The 14,700-nt window shown below is 46.2% G+C and overlaps 1 long non-coding RNA gene across 1 annotated transcript; it reads left to right on the top strand.

Annotated features, from left to right (window-relative positions):
• The first annotated feature begins 5,479 nt into the window (after positions 1-5,479).
• LOC126989873 (uncharacterized) lies at positions 5,480-8,147 on the top strand. The gene is made up of 2 exons (XR_007743816.1): positions 5,480-7,337; positions 7,628-8,147. It is a non-coding gene; the product is annotated as an uncharacterized LOC126989873 (long non-coding RNA).
• The last annotated feature ends 6,553 nt before the right edge of the window (positions 8,148-14,700 follow it).

Raw genomic sequence — 14,700 nt, 5'->3', positions numbered from 1 at the left:
ATATATATATATATATATATATATATATATATATATATATATATATATATATATGTGTATATATATATATGCGTATATATATATATATATATATATATATATATATATACATCATTCCATATTATTTTTATTCGGAAATTGTATAAGCAAACAACCAATAAGATTAATCACCAAAAGTTATTAGTCGGGGAATAAGTTTATGATATTAACTTATACGTGGGTGTGGGTGTGCGTTTCTCTCTCTCTCTCTCTCTCTCTCTCTCTCTCTCTCTCTCTCTCTCTCTCTCTCTCTCTCTCTCTCTCTCTCTCTCTCTCTCTCTCTCTCTCTCACACAGCTTTTGTTTTTGTGTGTGTGTGTGTGCGTGTGGACTTGCGTCACTAGTTAAGAGGAAATAAATCTAAATCTGCTGTGCATTTTCAGGACCAACAACAACAACAACAGGAGCGTCCGAGCAAGAGCCAACGACCTGTCACCACCACCACCATCACCCCCCCCATTAACCTCTACCCAAACACATTTATCGTTGCCTTCTCTGCTACACATACACACGACCATCCAATCACTCCCTTCATTACAACTGTCCCTACCTACCATTATACCTTTCTATCATCCACTTCCCTACTAATACAAGACCATCAATCACACGGGAACACACACTCAAGTAGCGATCACTGTCATCGACACCATCACTACTACCACCAACACTACCAACACTACCACCAACACCATCACTAAGACAGGGAACTACTACCACTTATTTTAACCTCTATACACCTGAGCAACACTACCACTACCAACAACACCTCCACCAACAACACCAATAGATACGACCACCAGTAAAGACTACCACCACTACCACCACCATTACCTTCAACACCAACATATACCACAATCACTACCCCCACCACCAATAAATACCACCACTACTACCACCTTCAACACCACACACACTAAAACAAGCAACAATCACCACCAATTTCAAGCAAAACACGATTTCTTGCTAACATTTGAAACTCTCACCCCTAAACTCCACTAGGAATCCATCTGACTAATAAAAAAAAAAAAGAAATAAAGAATAACACTACCATTACACCCACCTTCGTACACCACCACCACCACCACCACTTTGGGCCATGTCTCCACCTCCTCGCCTCCGACACCCTCACCCTTTACTTCTAAGTGACTGAGCGCCGTATTTCTTTCTCTCTGCGCCTGACATTTCCACCCCTTCCTCCTCCTCCTCCTCCTTCCCCCTTAATACCTCCATCATGGCCCCAAAGCCGTGGCTGCTCCCGAGGGCCGCCGTCTTGAAACTGTTGCTACTGCTGCTTCTGCTCCTTCAGGCGGGTAGGTTGTCATCTATTTTTTTTCTTAGTCTTCCATTATGATAGCAATATTTTTTTTTATTTTTAGGTTTACTAATTATCCACAATAGTCTTTTTTTTCACAATTCTCCGAGCTCATGTTTCTTTCAAGTTTCCCATTCTGATATTTCTCCTCTATTGTTATATTTTCCTTATTCCTCCTTCTCTTCAGTTTTCAACTTCACCCTATAGGTTTAGGTCGAAGTTCTGGAGTTTGGTTCAGTCCTTTGATTTCTTATTTTCGCGGTCTTCCAGTCTTCCGTGTCTCATATCACGACACTGAACGACTCATGTGCATTGTCGTTGCTGTGCACATTCCACGACGGATATTTACCCCTCTCTGGGCCGTTCGGCGGATGCAAAGTCGTTTCTGATGGACTCACCGAAAAGCTCCCTCTAGTCCCCTTAGTCGGCCCAACCCCGGCGAGCCCTTTACGAATATAAATAGCGGCAGTTGAGGTCAGATAAACACTCGTCCGGGACCCCTGTGTACACCCGCTCACTCTGTAAACAAACCTCGCTCATGCAGACATTTAGGGGAAGGCCGGTAAACACTACGTCGAGCCGATGCGTCCGCCGGCTGCACGGTCTGCCCACTGCCAATCTTTGCCTCTTCAGCCTTTATACAAGCACGTCCGTCGCGCTGCAGCCGTGTCAACCAAAGCTGCTTCACGTCTAACACATTTCTCTCTGTCTGTCTGCCTGTGTTCCTCACTTGGCGTTCTGAACACTCAACATGTAGCATTCCTTACTTAGCCATTCCCCTATGTTGTATTTTGAGTTTTTCTTCACGCCCGAGAAGGCTTCTGAGATACCGGTAGCGGGTTAGAGGAGGCAGCGAGACAGACATGCTAAGAAACACGTGGGAGAGGCTGTGGTTTTGAAGGTGCACGAGTTGTATATGTTTTATCTCGACGGGAAGGAAGAAGAGGTGGCAGGGTAGCAAAGTGGCAAGAAGGAGATGTCAATGTTGAGGAGAGAATAGTGACGATAAGAAGGAAAAAAAGAGCATATGTAGAACGAAGTGAAGTTAGCCAAGTGAAGTTAAGCCAAGGTTCTTGAGAGTAATTCCGGGTTGATCGTACACTTACTGCAGCATAAGAAGAAAAGACAGAGGAGGAGACGGTTCACGTGGAGCAAGTCTTGAATCCGGGATAGAGTTCTTAAATACATGTAAGCTCCTTAAGAGTTCGTCAATTAAAGTCATGTAGCCGGAGGAGGAACAAGAAAGAAGAGGAGGAAGATGAGCAATGACAGGAAGCAACTTAGCGAATGATATTAGTAATGGTAAAGGAAACAGTTTGTCGAGAGATTGCAGTTAGCTTGTGTCCTTGAGAAATGAAGTCAGACATGCATGTACACACAACTTAAGAGGGAGAACAGATTAACCGTAAACAAACTAATATGACCCATGCTATTGATGCTATAAATAAAATACGCTTCTCTGTTTCATTTCTTAGTTTGTTTGTTTTATTTGTTTGATTGTTTGTTTTTTGTCTGATTCTATTTTTTCCTTTCTGTCTTTCTTTCTTTCTTTCCTTCTCTCTCTCTCTCTCTCTCTCTCTCTCTCTCTCTCTCTCTCTCTCTCTCTCTCTCTCTCTCTCTCTCTCTCTCTCTCTCTCTCTCTCTCTCTCTCTCTCTCTCTCTTCATTTTTTTTTTTTTTTTTACAACAAAGGAGGCAGCTCAAGGGCAACAAAAAAAGAAAACAATAATAATTTTTTTTTTTTTTAAGCGGACGGAGACAACTTTTAACGAGCGTTGCCAAAGGATAAGGAGGAGAGTTAATGCTCGCGTCGGGACGAGTCTGAAGTCAATTAATTTCCTGCTCAGCTGATGACTTCCTCACCGGCAATCCGTTTACTATCGCAAGGAGAAAAAAGAAAACACGCTGCGTATATATAATGATGACAATGATGATACTGCTACTCCTCCTCCTCCTACTACTACTACTGCTATTACTACTACTACTACTACTACTACGCCTACTACCACAATATAATAATAATAATAATAATAATAATAATAATAATAATAATAATAATAATAATAATAATAATAATAATAATAATAATAATATCATAATTCGGGAACAGTGAATTCGCAATACCGCTCGTTGTCGTAAAAAAAATTATATTCGTCCCACCTGGGAACACCTGGGCAGCGGTGGACACGCTTCCAACACCGCGCCGCACCGACGGAATATTATATCTTCCGCAAATCAATATGCAGGAATCGTCCGAGTATTTTCCTGAATATATGCATGAAATTATAAATTCTACTTGTATACAGTTTTTATTAAGTTTTTGATAATATCGCTGGCATTGAAAATCGTCATGTGGCTTTTCGCTCTGCTACTTTAAACCAGTATTGAGTGTGACGCAAAGTACGCACGGTGACGGTGACGAGGCTGAGTCACGCTGGGAAGACGGGAGGCCTTTGTCACTACGAGGAGAGTAACGCAAGCCATAGGACACACGTATGGCCCTTTTCACTCTTGTTCCTCGACAGCACAAACTTAAGTGCTATTGGAGTCCTCTCCTTTAACATATTCACTTGGAGAAAGTACATCAGGCCTCTCAACACTTTGTCCACCACAGCACATTTTCGAATCCCCTCTAAATTCGTCTCTCTCTTTCAGATCCACTGAACGGCGAGGCGGAAACAGCACACACGGCTTCTTCGGCGGACTTTAAGGCCCTCCCCAGCCTCACCTCCTTCCCCTTCAACCTGCTGGACGCCGTCACGAGGGTAAGGCGTTACGACATTCCACTTCACTGTCATTCCTCTTATAACGAAGATGATCCAAGCCGGGGATTAGTTCCATGTCCTTTACGAGAGACCCACTGTTGCCCGAACCCTGAATCCTCATAACTAACTGATCAGTGAATCAATTTTCTAGTGATCTGTTGCCTAATGCCATACTTAAAAATTATGTGATTAGTGTTGCATAGTTCATGTTTGCAAATGACAGGCTGTATTTGGAATGATGCGTTCAGCAGTGCAGCTTCAGCAGCACAGAAACTGTTGCTGATACCAGAAGGGAATAAAAATGACGAAACGAAAACTTGAGGTAACATAGGCACAGTGCCCTAAAAAAAGGAAAAAGAGTAACCTGAATGGCTAATAATGCAGTGAGGCGAAACTGCAGGCTTGAATGATTGACTACCTGGAAGTGGGAGCAGAGTAGGAGGAAGCAGGGAGGGACGGGGGGAGCACAATAAGGAGGGTTACGGATAGACTGGAGATGGGAGGGAGGAGTCAATAACAGCGGTCTGTGGTAGATGTGGCGGTTTTCTCGTGTTGCTGATTGCCCACGTGACGGACAATGGGGAGAACAGTATGGTTGCTTGTCGTATGCTGTTTTGATGACGGTGGAGCTGTATTGCTACGCTTGTCAGGAGGGTAGTCTCCATTGCTTGAACTGCTTGTTTTGATAGATACTGATATGTAGCCGTTTGGGGTGGTGGGAAAAGGGGAGTCATCTCTACCTCCTGGCTGCCCTACGCGAGGCCTTGGCGCCGCTGAGATTCTTCCACAGAATCTAATATTAAGACAGAGTAAGCTGATATTTCACACAGCTATTCCTTCATCATCGTCCCTCACTGTTGTTTCCGGGAAAACTCATGCTGTTATCCTATTTTCCTCCTCAGCGGCCACGACAGATCCGGTTCAAGAACTCGTACCTGGAACTGCCTGTGGGGCTGCGGGGCCTGGTGGGCATCCGAGGACTCGGTCACCTGTCTTACTTCGTGCAGGTCGACGTGCAGTCCTCCCCCCTCAGCAAAGCCTTGGACAGGCTACCTGAGGGCACCAAGACCTACTTCCCTCCCCATGTCTCCCTGCTGGGGGCCGCGGTCCCAGAGGGCGTCATGACGGACGCCTCAAAGCGGCCGTCTGTCTCAAAAACTCTGGGGTCCTCGGGAGGGAAGGCAAGAATCACCATCATCCCCATCAAAAACCTTTCCCAAGTGAACGATAACGAACTCGATACTTTACTCTCTACTCCGACTGTTTCCACCTTACTCGAGACTGACGGTGGACTCTCAGCCACTCCAAGCGTCTCCACTTCCTCTAACCTGACTACCTCACCTCTGACAATGTTTATACTCCTTCAGGAATCTCATGGCTTCCCGAACCTTTTAATTTCTTGCGTGCCTCCCCGCCGGGAGTGTCTTCCGCACCTCCAGGCACGAACAGAGTCACCACGGCACCAACAACATATGTAGCCCCGACACCCGCCACCGTCACCCACACGACCACATCCTTCCCCTCTAGAGTTACCAACACTGCGCCATTAACTTCATCTCTTTCGTCTTCGTTCCTCTCAAGTTATTTCTTTTCCATCTTCTCAACCACTACGCCTACGCCTTTCACTCAACACACGGAGTCATCCCTTGAAGCAGCGACCACCCCACAACGATTATCGAACTCGACACCAAGGAATTCCTATCTCTCGAAGAAACACTTTAAATCTCAAGCGCCTTCTCCGTCATCTACACCACCACTGACGCGAGTAACATCAACACTCAAAACAACAACCCCAGCACCCTCCTCATCTACGTCATCTCGCTTACGTGCCAGATATCCGCCTCAGGCCAAGCCCACTTCCGCCGCATCTTCATTTCCCTTAATTAAAAAACATTCTTCAGCGCTCAAATCATTCGCTCTCCCCTCCACGCCTTCCACGTCTTCCCAGTCATTTGCATTCCCCTCGCCGCCCTCATACCCGTCCGTCAAGTCACGCGCGCCCTCTTCATCTAAGGCTTCCCCTCCGCCTCGCTCCTTAGCACCGCCTTCTACAACATTTCCGTCAAAGCACGCTGTAAAATATGCAAAATTCACACCTACATCATCACCGGTTAAGTCCGTCAAGATACTTACGCCACCTTCCACAGAATCTAGTTCGTTGCGTCCTATCAGACCGCTACGGACGACTTCATTTCCGAGCGTTAACCTTCCTAAACCACCTTTCCAAACCACCTCGGGGACCAACCGTATCGGGCAATCCGCAGTGAGTCCGCCCACCTCTTCTGTGTCAAGCACCGCGCGTCCCATCCTTCCTAAATATCTTCGCAGGCCCACCACTGCCTCACCCCGACCGCCCTTAAAGAAACACAATGTCCCCTCACGCTCTCCTCGGCCTCTCTCATCTAAAGATAATTTCTCTCGACGAACACCGCAAGCTTCTCGAGGTGGCCTATCCAGTAGTCCTTCTTCCCGCCTCTTAGCCAGAACGAGAGGTCTCTCCACACAATCATCTTTCCCGTCCTTCAAACACACGGCGGCGTCCCCACCCCCAAACACGCCGCCCACCAAGCCAAAGCATACAGCTGTAGGGACTAATCCAAAGACCTTTTCCAGCATTTCAGCCCGGGTACTCCAGTCCCTCCCGAGCAGGAAGCAAGGCAAAGTGACACGAGATAGAGATAATGACAAAAAGAGAGTAGGGGACAGGTTAGATGGAGAAATAGTAGGGACAGGAGGAATAATAGTAAAGGGAGAAGAAAGAGGAAGTGGAGGTAAAGGTAGGGGGGGTAAGGGAGGAAGTGAAGAGGGTAGAAGGGAAGGTAAGGCTGTGAGGAGAACACTTGGGGAGATAATGTTAGAAAGAAAATTACAGCTGGCAAGACTGAAGGGCGGGGGAAAGGGGGCAGGGAGTGCAGGCCCAGGTAGTAGACCAGGAAGGTTACAGGAAAAGAACCAACCAGACAGAGGGAACAGAGTGGTAGCTGACGGTCAGCGTGGAGACCTCCCTGCCCCTAGGACGACGCCCCAGCCAGACGGCAGAACACGACACCGTGACGGCCGCACACACGACAACGACGACGATGACGACGACGACAACGTTTCTGTGCCTAAGCACGGCAGCCCAACACGAATGAGGATAAGCTCAGTCGTCCCTCGCACCAGCTTCAGTTGTCCTGACGAGGCCAAAGGCGAATACTTTGCTGACCGCGAAACTGGATGTCAGGTGAGAAAGTGAGAGGAGCACAAGGTAAGAGCAGTCAGTGGCTGGTTGCAAGACTGGCCGTAATGCTGGAGGCGACGTCTCTCTCTCTCTCTCTCTCTCTCTCTCTCTCTCTCTCTCTCTCTCTCTCTCTCTCTCTCTCTCTCTCTCTCTCTCTCTCTCTCTCTCTCTCTCTCTCTCTCTCTCTCTCTCTCAAAGAAAGTACATGTGTCAAAGAATATTCTAAAATAGTGGGGCAGTGGTGACCCTCCATGTGCATGCTCTGTGTCTGACAACAGTGATTGGTGCCGCAGGTGTTCCATGTGTGCTGGGGAAAGAGGAGGGCGGCTTTCCTCTGTCCCGAGGGCACGCTCTTCAATCAGCTGGTGCAGGTGTGTGACTGGTGGTACAACGTCGATTGTGATGCTGCGTCCGAGGATGGAAAAAAGCGCCAATCAGCTGCGGACAAATGAGAGCCACGTTTCCCGCTGCAGCAACGCTCCTTTTGTGCCTGCCGACGCCGCCGCTTCAGGACACTAATTCAGGAACGTCTCATTCCCTCGCTCACGTGTTGAACGCTCATGCCAGTGTTTCCTCTCACCAGGCTCGTTACAGCCATTCTTATTGTGTTCGGGTCAGTGAATCATAGCGGCCAAGATCTGCCCGCCTGCGCGCCGCGACGGTCTCCGTGACTGGGGGCGAGGAGCGGCGCCACGTCCCGACCTTAGCCCCGACCACCCCTGCCCGGCACCCTCGCGGCGAAACTCGTGCTTCTGAGGCGCCATACGGATACCTGTGATGTCATTATAGATATTCATAAACATTTCAATATGCCTGACTTTTTTCCTTTCCTTCGTGTTTCGGTCCAATAATTTCACTATTATAAAAAAAAGTTCTTACATTACCTTATGGCTATACAAACACACCCCACGTGTGCATGCGCGCGCGCATGCATGCATGCACACACACACACACACACACACACACACACACACACACACACACACACACACACACACACACACACACACACACACACACACACACACACACACACACACACACACACACACACACATACACACACAAGCACTGATATTCTAAATGGACAGATTTCAAAACGCTGCGACCTCTGCCTGCCTATACAGTGCTACATTAGTAGACAAATTTTCAGGCAAGAATCTGCACCGTGAGACAAGCTGAGTGTCCCAACCTTTGAGGTATCAGTTTGATCACCTGCAGTGTGGGGCATCTTTAGAACGAGGTAAGAGATAAATAATAACCTTAAGGCCTTTATATACTGCGGCTGTTGATGGTTGTGTTTCTTGTCTTGTACTGTCACAGAAATCCAATGTTAAATTTTCCTCCTTGAAGTTCAGCCATTGGAATGGTCTGACGTGAATCGTAAGACAGCATTCGAACATTCCGAGGGGCAAGTCAACAGCTGGTAAGTCAAGTGAAGAAGTTTTACTCTCAGGCTAAAGTCGTCTGGAACAGTCCTCGAGTCCTTGAGGTATCAACGTGGGGTCTCATCGCCGCACAGCACGGAAAAAACCCGGCTTTGAAGGGCGGACTTGATGACCTAGCACAAAAACACTGCACACAAAGATGGGGGAGTACCCAGTATCAGAGGGTCCATGAGCCCTTTGAGTGCTACGAGTGTAGTATTTAGGCGGGAATTCTTGATAAAGCGGCAGCAAGTGGTATCTAGTCTGCTGAAAAGAGAGAATAAAAAAAAAGTGGATCGTCTAATGGTTCATCTGAATGCAAGGATCGTCTTCAGTTCAATGGAAACGCAGTAAAACCTGATTTAAAGACTTGACGCGCTTCTAATCAATGGAAAGTGTCGGGTGAGTACCCAGCGGCGTGAAGGAGAGGACACGGCGAAGAGGTGGCGGCAGAGGAAGCGTGTAGGATGGCGACGGGGACGGGAAAGGGACGGGAAGGGACGGAAGGTCAGGAGCCAACACCACCGCCGCCTCGGGATGCTGTTGAACAATATTGCAACGTTTCACTTTTTTAATATTCAGACCAAACATGCAATTTACCAGCACCCCGCGGCCACAGGAAAGGATAAACGTCCGCCGGAAACTCGCAATATAATCCCTTGTAGCGACCCGCCCTGGTTGGTGAGGTTACATGAACAAAGAAAACAACAACAAAAAAAGGATGAAGGATGAGTTCTCTGTATAGACTAACGGATTAACCCCTTTAGGAACATGCCACGTGTCTTTACAAAAATCCTCCTGAAATTGGCTGTTCATAAGCTTCAATATAACAGGCTTGACGTGAGAAGAGGATTGGGGGGAAGGAGGAGAGGGGAACAGGATGAAATTGGGTGATGCTTGAGTGAGTCACCCCAAAAGACTACGTGTAAGGGGGAAGGTCGGGGGGGATGGGAGGGGGGGGGCGCACAGTAGACAATAAAACAGAGGAAAAAGATAAGTGTTGTGTCATTCATGGACTTTTATTGCATTCTCTCGCCACACTATGTTGTTGTTCATGCACGCCTCCCGCCTCCTCTGTCTGCCTGTCCACTTGTTCGTCTGTTTCTGTCTGTGTGTGTCGCCGTATTTTGTGTCTTTTTCGGTTCATCTGTTTGGTTGCCTGTCTGTCTGCTTTTCTGTCTGTTTGTATATTTGTCTGCTTGCATGTTTGTCTGTCTGTCTGGGTGTCTATGTCTGTCTCTCTGTCTGTCTGTCTGTCTGTCTGTCTGTCTGTCTGTCTGTCTGTCTGTCTCTCTCTCTCTCTCTCTCTCTCTCTCTCTCTCTCTCTCTCTCTCTCTCTCTCTCTCTCTCTCTCTCTCTCTCTCTCTCTCTCTCTCTCTCTCTCTCTCTCTCTCTCTCTCTCTCTCTCTCTCTCTCTCTCTCCTTCCTTACTTTTTCCCATATTGGCCAGTTTCTTATATCGTGTTTTATCATAGGGGGGCCGCGCCGCCCTTGCAGGAAGTAATACACTGGAGGCAGTTAAAGTCTGCGGAGGGCCGCCTTTAAGTCCCTCCGGGCACCCGCAGACAGCATTGCGTATTCATTGGAATGCGTCGTTTCAGTCTGCTTTAATCATATATTTTCCCCAACGTTAATCAGCTTGAGATAATAACCTAATGATGTTTTCATGTGTATATATATGGCGATTAAAGGTCTACCCCATTTTTATATATTTTGATAACAGACACACAAACAAACAAACGGATAGACAGACAGACAACGAAATTAAATATCATTAATGACTTACTCGCGGCGGGTGATAAAGTATAGAAAAACATTATTACCTCCTTGAATTGGGCGCTGATGAGCCGGGGCAATGCAGGGAATACGAAGAAAAGATACAGACAGTCGATCAGAGTTCTCTCGCGCCTCTAGTCTTCATAACGTGGGAAGGGACGGGAATAGACTCCGACAAACTGGCAAAGTAAGAGCAGCCAAGAAGCAGTGTGACCGCCAGGACGAGTGCTGGCGGACTTTATCCTTCCTGAGCCTAGCGCTTATTTGCCCACAAGAAAAAGGTCAGCGACACCCGATCCCAGTCACAGCGTAGACTCCGTGACGGTGGTCGACAGCCATGCCAACCATAAGCTGTGGCTAAGTTTTATGTCAACAACACAACTTTATATTTTTAAGGTAAATAAAGCTTGTTGACGGATAAAGTCGATAACGGAGTAAGGGCAAATACATAGTATAAAGTAATATGCTTCTTAGAACACAACTTTCGTGGTGTAAAGGTTAGCACGATTGGCTACGAATCTGCAGTCTCTGTATTCGATACAGACAGAGCTATTCATCCTCCCTGACGGGCTGGTCGATCAAAGGGTACCTGAGAAATGCAAAATGTGGCAACCCGACTGTCACACTTGCCAGGTGTCCCACGGTGGTGTGTTATTACCCACCAAAGGCTCAAGGGTCAATGAGATGGAAATAAACACCGAGGCCACGCACAGATTAACGTATGTCTAACTTTCTAAGGGAAATTCCTTACGAATGGAGACTGTACTAAAAGTGACAGTAGTAGATCATCTCACAACACAAATTCTAATGGAAGAATGTCGTCCATGAAGGAAAAAAAAGAAGTAATAGTAGCAATGATATAGACAAGTAGCAGTGGTAATAGGAGTAGTAAGAGCAGACGTGGCAGTAGTAGTAGTAGTAGTAGTGATGGTAGTAAAAATATCAGCAAATAAAAGAAAGTAATAGTAAAAATATAATAATAATATCAACAATAACAACAACAAATAATCAGGAATAACAACAACATATGTATGAATATTGAACTATGGATACTAAAATGCTTGCGCTTTACATGATTAAAAAATATCAATAATATGACTTTCCAGGAAGCAATGTTTTCCGTTCGCTGTTCCTCCTCCTCCTCCGTCGTCCATTATATGATTGACTGCTCTTCCTAATGACAACATTGATGAGGCCCTGGCGCGCGCACACACACACACACACACACACACACACACACACACACACACACACACACACACACACACGTCGGAGAGAAGGGTACAGATGCACACACATACTCTTTCTCTATTTCTCTCACTGTCTATTTATAACCATATCTAACTATCTACCTATCTTTTTACCCATCTATCTCTCTACCTATCTAGTTACCCATCTATCTATCTATATCTATCTATCCATCTATCTACTTATCTATTTATCTATACACACAGATACATAATTTCCTTTCCGTCGGTAATGAGGAAGGAAGGAGTAGGTATTGACTGAGTGCCGCTGAGGGTCACCATAGAGTCGTCAGAGCTGCACCCTGGACAGATGAGTCACACGCGGCACTCTTTCCCAGGTGAGGCAATTAGCGCTCAACAAGGTGAATATTCTTGAGATTAATTTTTTGTAGCTTCTTTCCTTTTCATCGATTTTACTGTCAGTTCATCGAATAAGGTTATCCCTACTACTGCTACTGCTACTGCTACTACTACTTCTGCTACTACCATTACCGCTCCCATAACCAGGAAGTACTGGCACTTTCGTCCACTGCATCACCGTGTCGGGTTCTCCACACAGCGAGGTTGGCGGTGGTTTACGAGCCTTTGTAAAGTTCCGCGGCGGGCTCTCCCGCGGGTAATATATCGCCGGTAATCGTGGACGCTGCTCCTACGTACAAGGTTTTGCTTCCGGTTTGCCGGTAATATAGAAAAATGATGATGGGGTGCTAACAGAATAAATATTTGTTGTTGATCTTTTTGCTAGTTGTTGCTTTAATAATGATAATAATAATGATATTAATAATGATATTAATAATAATAATGATAGTAATAATATCAACAATATTGGGGAGGCGGTGGCTGAGTGGTTAGCGTGTCGGCGCCGCGTCCGGGAGATCCAGGAGGGACGCGGGTTCGAATCCAGGCCGCAACACAGCTGGGATTTTTCAGTCACCGCCGAGTGGCCTAAGACTACCCACATGCTGCCCTAAAGACCACCTATCAACCTGTACTCAAGATTACTTCTCCAAAGAGAGGCTTAAAGATGAGCTAAAGCAGGATAGCGTCACTATAAACACTCGCCTGCGCCACAAAGGGCTGGGCTGACCATCAGGCACCCACCAGTGAAAAAGCCTAAGGGTGCAATAGGCCGCGACGTAAAAAAAATACTACTCATACTAATGCTATATAATATATCGTCGTTGCTATTATGATAATTTTGGTGGAGGTGGTGGTGGTGAAGATGATATGGTGACGGTGACGGCAATGGTGGGACGATATAGTAGAGATAGTGGTGGTAAGAAGGACGACGGCCGTGGTGGTTCTAATTCCAATATCACCAATTTCGTCTTGTGTAATGTGACGGCTTTCTAAGGGTGGGCAAGATGGCACATTAGACAACTGAACACCTGGCTGCGTTTACACTGAACACTACGTAACCACAAGTCTCCTCGGGCCCTAGCAGCAGCACTATAGTTCTGGCAACACTTCTTTGAACTCATATCATACAGGAAGTAACCATAACTTTCCTTTCCCTTTGCTTCTCGTTGTAATATATCTAAGTTATAACAAAAAAATACCTATCACTTTCTTCTGATAATAATACCCTGCGATCAAAGCTACCGAATGAAGGTATACGTTCCAATACCGAGGAAATGTATCAAGGAAATACGAAAAAAGTATCAATAAACTGAAGGATAATACCAATCAGCTGTCTGGGTTTGTGAGTTACGAAGAGCGCCCAGTATTGTGTCTCTCTACTAGTGTCTCTTTGTCTCTTCCCTGATGTGTTTCTCCTCCTCCTCTTTTCCTTCTTTCGCCCCAAAGCACCAATAAGCTGAAGGATAGTGTCAGTCAACTGTCTGACTTAGTGAGTTACGAATAGCACTCAGTATTTTGTCTCCCTACTAATCTCTTACACGGTTTGTCCCTTCCACTGCTACATTTCTCCTCTTTCTCTTACTTCTTTCCTGCCAAAGCGCCAATAAGCTGAAATATAGTACCAATCAGCTGTCTGGGTTTGTGAGTTACGAAGAGCACTCAGCATTCGTTTCCCATCTAGACTCTTACATGGTTTGTCTCTTCCATTGCTATCTTTCTCCTCCTACTTCTCTTCCTTCTTTCCACGGTTCGATAAGGTCCCTAGAGCCCCGAACAGCAGGACCAACAGGAGGCAGGCAAACAATACCTCACATGGACTCCATAAACATGTTCCCTGGGCCACAATTCACAGTTCCGCGAAGCAAGAAACACAGCGCGGATTGCAAGAGTCAGTATATTTACGTGGCTCTATAACCACTTCCGTGAAAGCTAAAGTTACCCGAGAATTGGCAAAAACGTGTTCATTATATTGATTTACACTAAACAATATGACTCTCTCTCTCTCTCTCTCTCTCTCTCTCTCTCTCTCTCTCTCTCTCTCTCTCTCTCTCTCTCTCTCTCTCTCTCTCTCTCTCTCTCTCTCTCTCTCTCTCTCTCTCTCTCTCTCTCTCTCCATTTTCTCTTCTATCCTTCTTAATCTTCCTTTCTGCAGTGACCACCGACTGTTGCGTCCACATCGGTATAACGAACGTCTGGGGAGCAGCCATGAGTCTATTTATTATAATTCTAAGTTTGATTGATTAACAGAGAGAGAGAGTGTGTGTGTGTGTGTGTGTGTGTGTGTGTCATATATACGCACATATCACTGGCTAGAAAGGTTGCACAGGTCATTTACGTGTCGCGTCGTCGATCTGTGACAGAAGTTCAATACCACACACTTTCGGGAAGACACAAACACGGACAGGAGTCCTTGATTTATAGAAACTGAAGAACTTTTCGCTCGTTAAACCAGGAAGTGCTCAAGACTGAATGATCATTTTAGTGTGTGTGTGTGTGTGTGTGTGTGTGTGTGTGTGTGTGTGTGTATGTGTGTGGGCTTCCAATTACATTAGAATG

The sequence above is a fragment of the Eriocheir sinensis genome, unplaced genomic scaffold, assembly GCF_024679095.1.
Source record: "Eriocheir sinensis breed Jianghai 21 unplaced genomic scaffold, ASM2467909v1 Scaffold1352, whole genome shotgun sequence".
Lineage (NCBI taxonomy): Eukaryota > Metazoa > Arthropoda > Malacostraca > Decapoda > Varunidae > Eriocheir > Eriocheir sinensis.
The sequence above is the reverse complement of the archived record's forward strand: the minus strand, read 5'-3'. Positions and strand labels throughout refer to the sequence as shown.